General features: G+C 43.4%; 1 pseudogene; it reads left to right on the top strand.

Annotated features, from left to right (window-relative positions):
• The first annotated feature begins 7,533 nt into the window (after positions 1-7,533).
• On the top strand, positions 7,534-8,545 carry LOC128497131 (uncharacterized; annotated as a pseudogene).
• Positions 8,546-9,795: the final 1,250 nt, after the last annotated feature.

The raw sequence follows: 9,795 nt of genomic DNA, 5'->3' as shown, positions 1-9,795 counted from the left end.
AGTGCAATACCGGAAGGACAGAACCTACACCATCCAAATGTTTACCGAATGCTCAATACCCTTTCCAACGGATTCAAATTGACCATATTCAAATGCCGATGTGTCAGACATTTCAGTATGTACTGGTAGTGGTAGATGTGTTTTCCGGATGGCCAGAAGCCTATCCAGTACGAAACCAAACCGCACCCACTAACGCAAAGAAGCTTATTCAGGAACTCATTTGCCGGTTCGGTGTCCCAGAAGTCATAGAAAGTGATCAGGGACCTGCATTTACGGCAAACGTCACTCAAGAAGTGTGGAAAATTATAGGTTCACATCTTGCTTTCCATACTCCCTACAGACCGCAGAGTAGCGGGAAAGTGGAAAGATTAAATGGCATAATCAAATCAAAGATATTGAAAATGACACAAGAGACTGGTCTAAATTGGGTACAGTGCCTACCCATCGTACTTTTTGCTATCAGACATACGCCAAAGGCGTCACACAAACTGACCCCACACGAAATACTTTTTGGAAGTAGCCCTAGGTTAGGACAATACTTCCCACAACAGTTGCAAATGAATTATGAAACAATGGCAAAATATGTTATTGCTTTGACTACTCAATTATCTAATATATATACCCAAGTTTTCTCTTCTATTCCAGATCCCAATATCCTCGAAGGTACTCACTCTCTATTGCCTGGAGAGTGGGTGGTCGTGAAGAAACACGTCCGATCTACTTTGGAACCGAGATTCGAGGGCCCTTTTCAAGTGCTACTAACGACTCCTACCTCAATAAAAGTTGAAGGGAAACCCACGTGGATACACGCATCGCATTGCAAGAGAGTCAAAGGATACGATCCTCCAATCAATGACTCCTAGAATGCATATCCTTTGCAAAAGAGTGGGCATCCCACTATTATTATCATTCATTTTCCAACATACATGGGGAAAACCAGCCCAAGCTATCAGTCACCAGGGGGGTCGGGTAGCCATTACAAGAGATGCAAAACAAGCAGGTCCTCCCATTTTTTGGTACAACTCCAGTAGCACAACAGTAGCCACATACTCATTCCAATTTTGTCACATTATAGATTGTGTTTCTAAACGCTACACCAATGTATATACCGGGGTGATGACACAAGAAGGGGATACCACCGACTATTTTGACCCCGGGTATTGTGATGTTCAAATAGGAGAATGTGTTGGGTACATATGCTATGTTGGAGGGCAATGGGGGGACGACTGCAGGTATTGGGGCTCTGTTATAACTAATTCAGGAACCAAATGGGGATATAAGCCCCCTGAAGCCCTAGCCCTCAAAGATCAATATGGTAAATCATTGCTCTCACGAATGACTCTCATATCCACCGGAACTGGTGATAACCAACGATACACCCTTACTATAGAGAATCCCCGGCCAACTGATGCTCGAAAATATATATTCGGGATTTACAAATATGGTTTCATGAGCGGCAAGGCCCCCTTCTATCTTAAAGATATGTACAATAGTTTAGAATGGGAAGAGCCACAAGGTAAACCATCAAACCAACCAGTTTCGAAACCACCGGAAATTCCATATGCTGTTCTGCGCGCCATTCAAAGTATGATAGCTATAGCGAATCCCACTTATGATGATACTTTAGCCATAGAAACTGGATATAATGATATTAATCTATGGCTCGAGTGGATGCAATATTCTGCTATTAAGCACAATAAGTCCAATTGCTATGTGTGTGGTAAAGCCCGTCCACATCTGGGTACAGTACCCCTACAGTTGCCCTATCAGTCACTACTATGTCTGTTGAGTCTTTATACCAATACCAGTAACAAATTCACCGAATGTGAGAAATGGAAAAGAGAATATCCTCTACTAATCGAGGCTCCCAAGCTCAACGGAGGAATTACTATATATTCTGGCACTTATATTTGTATTTCAAACACCAAAGGAACAGGCAAATTTCTTGGTAAATTCTCTAATGGTAATTGTGCTGAATACAGCAATTTGACCGGTCCCCCCACACAGAATCAAGTATATTCTCTGGGAGACATCTATTGGCTATGTGGAGATATGAAATTGCGCACCAGATTAGAAGGTAGTTGGACTGGTGAATGCGCACTGGCCAAAGTTATAATGCCGTTATTTATAATGTCGGAAGAGCCAGAAGCTGTTGAGGCCCAGTCTACCCTGTTCCGTAAAAAACGCAGTGTCTCAAAAGCCCCCGAAGGAAGTTTCGACCCCCATGTGTATATAGATGCAATAGGAGTTCCTAGGGGGGTCCCAGATGAGTATAAAGCCCGAGATCAAGTAGCCGCTGGTTTCGAATCCATTTTTCCCATTGTTACAATAAATAAAAATGTTGACTGGATTAACTATATCTATTATAATCAGCAGAGATTTGTCAACTATACCCGAGATGCACTCCAAGGACTTTCGGATCAATTGGAGGCTGCAACCCAGATGACTTTTCAGAATCGTATGGCATTAGATATGATTCTGGCAGAAAGAGGCGGGGTCTGTCGAATAATTAGAGAAACTTGTTGTACTTTCATCCCAGATAATACAGGCCCCGACGGAAAAGTGACCATGGCTATTAAAAAGTTAAATTCTCTAGGAGACGAATTAAAGCGCAACTCCGGAATCGATCATCCATGGGCCGAATGGTTTGGCTGGCTCAAAGGATGGAAACAAGCTCTGGTCCAGCTGGGAATAATTTTACTGATTATTGTGATTATTGTTGCTTTTATGCTATTCTGTGTAGTCCCTTGTCTTCAACGCCTATGCGATAAAATGTTTGCAATAGGCGAGACTATCCCGTTAATGCTTATGTACGATGACACGATGCCAAGCTTTGCATCTTCTTATGAAACACCATCTAGTTCGATAGTTCCCCCTGACAGTAATCCCCGCCCCGTGTAGGGACATATAGATCCGAGGGACATGTCCAAGACCTGAAACCGGGATTTTATCCAATAGGGATAATTTGTCGCCACTGCAGGTGAAGAGGATGCGGGATCATGTCCGGTAGGATCTGTCAGGATTAGGGACAGTCGGCCATCGTATATTCAAGGGGGGACTGTTATGGAACCATTATATATATCAGCAAGAAACGCTTATTGCTTTAATGAATATAAGCTGGCCTCGACCAATAAAGGGTTACACCTCACGCAGATACGTGAGAGACGCAAGTAGCAGTGTATTCAGTTATCTATATTTTACTAACCGCAAGCGCCATTCTGGCTATATCTTGTTGCAGGAAAGTATCTAATATTTGTTTCTAACGGTTTTCTGCCTTTCTGCCTATTTCCGCATAGTTTCAGGATTAACCAATTAATAAGCTTTACGTAACCTGACGTCCCTTTTTATCTGGACACTATATAATCTATAATATAAACAAAATAAAGCAGAGTGATTTTGGACCTGACCCAGAGTGTGTCGTGTGTCTTATTTTTCTCTCCGTGCACGTACATTTATATTTATATAATTTGGAGCAGTTCAACAATTGAAGAAAGGCTTTATTGGAAAGCATCCAAAACATCTATGTATGTCCTAATCGAGTCCATCAGGCTGCCTCTCTCCCTGCCTACTGCTGTTGTATATTTTAAGCAGGTTTCTGTATGTTTTTGTTCGCTATGGATAGGTTTGTTATATCATTCTCAGGGTACTTTTGTTTGTTTATTTGGGGGGTCTTGTTCTACTATTCTGATTGTAAAAAGGAAGGCATGATTGACAACCAACTGCATGCCAATGAAGTGAAATGGTGTTATGATGCAGAGATCCAATGGGCAAAGCCTCTCTATACAAGACCTTAAAATGGTCTCAAACATTAATGGAGATTCTTCTCTGCAGAGCACATGGCAAATCAGTTAGGACATTTGGTCACCTTCCACTCCCTCCCCCAGTGCAATGTCCTTTCCCTTTTCTATCACCTTGGTCTCTAAGGGTCACTGGAGAAGATAGGTTACCAGGGGAGTGTCCAGCAGAAGGAGGACTTATTGTGTTTATAAAGTCCTGCCAACTCTCTCTCTCTCTCTCTCTCTCTCTCTCTCTGAGTCTGTGTGGAGATGATCACAAGGGAGTGGTAATTGTATCACGTGTTTACAGGCTTATCCTGCTGTTTCTTTGTTATTTCCATTCAATCAATGAATAGTTAGTTTGGTAACAGCATATACTAACTTATAGTAATTTGTATATGTATTGTTAATTTGTTTAGCCTCTCTTAATAAATATTGTTAATTGCAGAAAACAAGGAGTGTGGACTCTGACTTTACACTCGATAGTGGTTATTGATAGCATAACAGTGTAAATATATATATATTCATACAGTAAATGTTATTCAATAATTATAGTAAGATTCATAAAATACAGACACGTTTTTATATTTATAACACTGATACTTGTTGGTTCCAGTAGTAAGCATCCCACGGGCGCTTTTCATCTAGCACCTTGACAGTGACACCACGCAGTTATTTCAATTTTGCGTGCGGCAGAAAGGGTTCTTCTGCGTGATGGTTGCTTTAGAAACCACGTCTTTTGTTCACCTGCCGGCTTATGGTACATACATTCGGTTGTTTTTTCCGGTCTCCTTTTCTGTGCTCAGACATTCTCATGGGCTTGTTCCTATGATCCTTACAGGGTCTCACTTCATGTCGTCGCTATGTACATTCCAATTTGTCCATGTGTTTGATGTGTTTTCACTATGCTGGTTTCTGTGTATCTGCATGTTATATATTTAGTATATTTTATGGCTAGGTTAATTTAGGGTTGCACTCAAATAAGGAGGATTATTTGATTTTAACCCCTTTTTGTTATTGTTACATGATTTATTTAGGTTAAGTGCCCAGGTCATGTGGTTTGTGTATGTGTATTTTGCTCCTTTAGGTTCCCATTACCTAGGCACCTCCCAAGCAGTCACCAAGGGGACCATCTCGCCAGTTTCGTTTTACTATCTGCTTTACCTACAAATTTTTATACTATCCACAAGTCAGTTCTGGTTATTGAAGCCCGGAGTCCTCTTTCCAAATTTGAAGGATCAGGTAATTTGGCGGGGGTTTTATCCTTAGTGCCAAGTTTAGTGAGTTAGTTAGGAGGCTTTTCGAGATCTCGTTACGTCACCTCTTAGGTAGCCTGCCTCTTTTGAATTAGTCAGTTGCCCACCTCCCCACCCCGATGCAATCTCCCCTCCTCATTTGGAGGTTATGCCCCCCGAGCTAGTACTTCGTGTCTCACAGGAAGTTAGTTAGGCCTCCCCCTACGTTTTCGTCCCGCTTTGTAGCAGAGCCCGATTAGCTATAAATTAGTTTAGATAGTTCCTTGAGTATGTGGTATCTAATGAGGTTCCTTTTCATGTATTCATAGAATGTCGCTCCATTTTGATCAAGAGGATAGGTCCTCCATGCCTTGCTCACCTGCACCAGGGTCAGACGTTGCCGCCTCTCCTTTCCTCCGAGCATGGACAATTCCAAAATTAACAGCGGAATTAACTAGGAGAGGCATTCCATTTTCAGCATCTGCTAGAAAAGCGGAACTTTTACGCCTACTGTTTTGTACTCCCCCATCTCCTCCTCCTAGATCTAGCACTCGGCAGTCCACTTAGGTGGACTTGGCTCATATGAGAGATATGCTTACCTCACTTGTGGCATCGGTCTCCTCCATTCAAGAGAGGCTAACCAATTTAGAAACCCAGCCTGCTGCAACAGTCCCACACCCCCTTACAGGCCCTGCCTAGCTGGGGACTGCCCCCTTCTGGGCCATGGGGTCAGGTTCGTCATCTGGCGGATCTCCTTCGATTTCTCCAGCGCATATTATCCAGGGTAATCTTAGGAAAGACATTAATTTGGTCTCCCTTCTCATAAGTTCTCATGACCTGGCGGATAATAAGGCTTTTTCCTGCAGCAACGTTTCGGTGGTGCTTAAAGTTAAAGACCCCAGAGTGGCCAAAAAGTTATCTGTCCCTGAATTTGTCCTGGCCTTCAGCATTTATAGGGATGTCTTATGTTCAGCATTCCCTTCTAGAAGGGAGGAGCTAGACCAGTATTTATATAAAGTTATGGAATTAGGTTATAAATATGGGGGTCATGCCTTCCACGATTATCACAGATTGTTTTCCGCTAAGGCAGCTGCAGCACTTGCCCAGTTTAGTTATGTTACAGACTGGAGTCGGGTGGACACGGAACAGTTTTGCAGACATTTTGCAGGTCTCAAAACCCCCGTGTGTCATATTTTCAGTCTACGGCCCACGCAGCTAACTTTTGTCCCGCTACCGACAGTCCTCCCTCCACTAGCTCGGCAGGTACGTCTGCCTACCCTGGGGCCTACGCTTTCTAAGACACATGATAAATTGTGTAGACCCATCTCTTTTCTTGGCAGATCCCAGATATTCAACAAATTCAACACCACCGGTTGCCATTTCAGTCAGTGCAGGCTTCTGCATATTTGCACTAAATGTCATATGGCCCACACCCATACTATGTGCCCTGGGGCTTTATTTATTCCATCTAGGGCTGCAACAACTAATCAATAAAATCGATAATAGTTGAATCGATTTTATCGATTATAAGATGAGGGTTTTTTTCCGAGCAAATGCTCTGAAAAATACCCCTTGTTTTATAATCCGGTTCATTCAATGCCACTCACAGCAGTTACTACTTACCAGTCCCTCCCTGCAGTCACTCTGAAGATTGGCCCCACCCCTTTCCTTATAGTGTCCACACTGCTCAGCAACTCATCTAACGGTAAGTATAAAATGAATAGGGGAGGTGGGGTTAATTTAGGGGCAGTTATGGTTAATGGGGTCTTTAGGGTTAATTTAAGGACAGTTATGGTTGATGGGGTCGTTAGGGTTAATTTAGGGGCAGTTATGGTTGATGGGGTCTTAAGGGTTAATTTAATGCTGAGGACTGAGGGTTTAATTAATTTAATAAGGTTAACTTAAGGTGCAGTGTTAAGGTAAAGGGGGGCACACTAAGAGGATCTAAATCCTGTATTTATTTATAAAAAAGTATTGTGTCAGTGTGCTGTGAACGAGTCTGTGAAAGAGTCTGTGAATCTATGAGGGCACTATGGCATATCTGGGGGGTATAAGGCATATCTAGGGAGGGCGGAGTGGCATACCTGATGTATACCATACAGCCATACTGGGGTATAAGGCATATCAGGGGGCACAGTGGCATATCAGGGTGTATAAGGCATATAGGGTATATAAGGCATATGTGGGGAGGGCGGAGTGGCATATCTGGGAGGCAGTGCGGCATATCTGGGAGGCAGTGTGGCAAGGTTGGGAAATAAAAACAAGAAATGCATTTTTATCATTTTTTTATTCTTTTTTTATTCTGTGTTTTTTTGATTTATTAAATTTTAAACAAATGAAAAAATTTACATTTATTTTTTTATCAGATAAATAGAAAAAATAATCAGCCGACTAATCAATTATGAAAATAATAATTAGTTGCCGCCCTAGTTCCATCCTCCCCCCGATTTAGTGAATTTTCTGATTCAGGGCCTAGCATATGGTTTCCATACAGTGGTGGCCATGCCCCAGGAGTCTTGGGAATGTCCAAACCTCAGGTCAGCTGTATCAGACCCAGATGCGGTGAATCTTCTTCTGTCTCAAGAATTGGCATTGCTGTAAGCAAATTTTCTGTTAAAAAGAGACTCATTTTTGATTTGTCTGCCCCTTATTCTTCTACTTGCCCCAGCATTAATTCCCTCATACCGGCTGAAGAGTTCTCCCTCAACTACGCCTCTGTCGATAACGCCATTTAGGCCATAGTCCATGCAGGGAGAGGCGCATGGTTATCCAAGGCAGATATTACAGATGCGTTCAAATTATCACCTATTCATCCAGATTTGTGGCATCTTCATGGGATTAAATGGGGAGGGAAATACTACTTCGCGACCCGTTTCGTTTTTGGTTCTAGGAGTAGTCCAAAACTCTTTGACACCTTAGCTGACTTTGTGTTGGCTCCTGCTGAATTCTTCCCGATGCCCCGTGGTTATTCATTACTTGGATGATTTCTTAACTGTTGAGGCTCCCAACGTATCCCCATACTGTCTATAAAAGTTACTGGAATTATTCAAGGAGCGTCGTAACCCAACACAAGATGGCAGGTCCAGTTACTGTCTTAGAATTCTTGGGTCTAGTTCTGGATTCTAATAAAATGGAAGCCAGCCTGTCTAGTGTTAAACTCCAGAGAATCCAGGATATCATCCAGGTTTTCATGAGGTTCGATACGCGTTCTAAACTCCAATTGCAATCCCTTATGGGTCATCTTAATTTTGCTATGCGTATAATTCCTCAAGGCAGGTCATTTTCTCCCATCTCCTGTCTTTGCTGTCGGCATCCCATAGGACTGAGGATTCAGTGATCATAGATCAGACAGCTATTTGCCACTATCAGTGGATAGCTGAGAAATGGTCTTCTCAGATGCACAAAATTCCCCACTTTCACAACACCTCGGCCTTGTTTGAAATCTACCCTATTGTGGCGGCAGCGGCAGTCTGGGGCAGCAAGTGGACAGGTGAAACAGTCACCTTCTTCACAGATAACATGGCCACAGTGTAAATTGTCAATAAAGGGAGGTTGTCCACAGTTCACATTATGTGGTTTATGCGTAAGCTTACTTGGTTATCGGTATATCACAAATTCTCAATTAGATGTTCTTATGTGCCGGGTGCGCATAATATAGCGACTGACGCTTTATCTCGTTTTAATTTCCAGAAGTTTTTCGAAGTCCACCCCACAGCGGCAGCAGCACTGACAACTGCTCCGGTTTTTGATGAGCCTAGAGAAACATCTGACACAGCTCGTCATATTATCATGAGAGCGTTGTCCAGCAATACCAGGAAGTCATATGATAGAGCCTGGTCCCTATTTTCCAGATTCGTACAAGCATCTGCTCCCACGAATGCTTATTCAGTTGGCACTTTCCTAGCTTTCACAGCATACTGCCATTCTACCCTAGCCCTCTCATATGGTATGATTAAGCTTTATTTAACGGTCCAACATCACATATCGCTGTATTCAGGGCCGGCCGAAGACTTAACGCCGCCTGGGGCGAAGTTTAAAATAACGCGGCATTTTAAACTTCGCCGACGCCATAATCTACACCCCCCCCTGGTACTTACCTTTAAACAGTCGTGCGGCGAGTCTCCATGCTCTGCCACGGTGCCGGCTTGTAATGCTGAGCGCCGGAAATTGATGTCACTTCCGGCGCTCTGCATTACAAGCCGGCACCGAGACCGAACAGGGAGACTCGCCGCAGAGGAGAGAGAGAGAGGGGCGCCGAGTGAAAACCACTCGGTGCCCCTCTCTCTCTCTCCTCCGCTTCAAAAAAAACAACAAAAAAAAAAGCGCTTGGGGCGGCAAAGTGCCGCCCCTTCTAAAGTGCCGCCTGGGGCAATTGCCCCAGTCGGCTCCATTGTAGGGCCGGGCCCTGGCTGTATTTACCGAAGTAACCCTCTCTGATTTCTACTCACCCGGTCAAAGCCTTACTAAGATGTCTCCAAAAGACCAAGCCAGTCAAGGCTTGTCACTTGATGGTGAGATTTTCAGAGCCTTGGTAAACTGCTTAAATGCACACCCCTTTACTCCTGCTACATGTATAGTGCTTAAAGTTGCCATGTTTTTAGCATTTTACGGATTCATGCGACCTAGGGAACTGGCCTCTACACCTTATTCAACTTTGTTTCTGGAAGTCTCGGACTTGTGTCGCGTTGCTGATCATTACGTGCTGTCCCTCGGGCATCCGAAAACAAATCAGTCCGGTCCAAGTACACAAATCACGTTTTTTCCTACCGATTCCGCTTGGTGCC

This window comes from Spea bombifrons, chromosome 1 (assembly GCF_027358695.1).
Source record: "Spea bombifrons isolate aSpeBom1 chromosome 1, aSpeBom1.2.pri, whole genome shotgun sequence".
In the NCBI taxonomy this organism is placed as follows: Eukaryota; Metazoa; Chordata; class Amphibia; order Anura; family Pelobatidae; genus Spea; species Spea bombifrons.
This window is presented reverse-complemented; position numbering and strand designations above follow the sequence as displayed.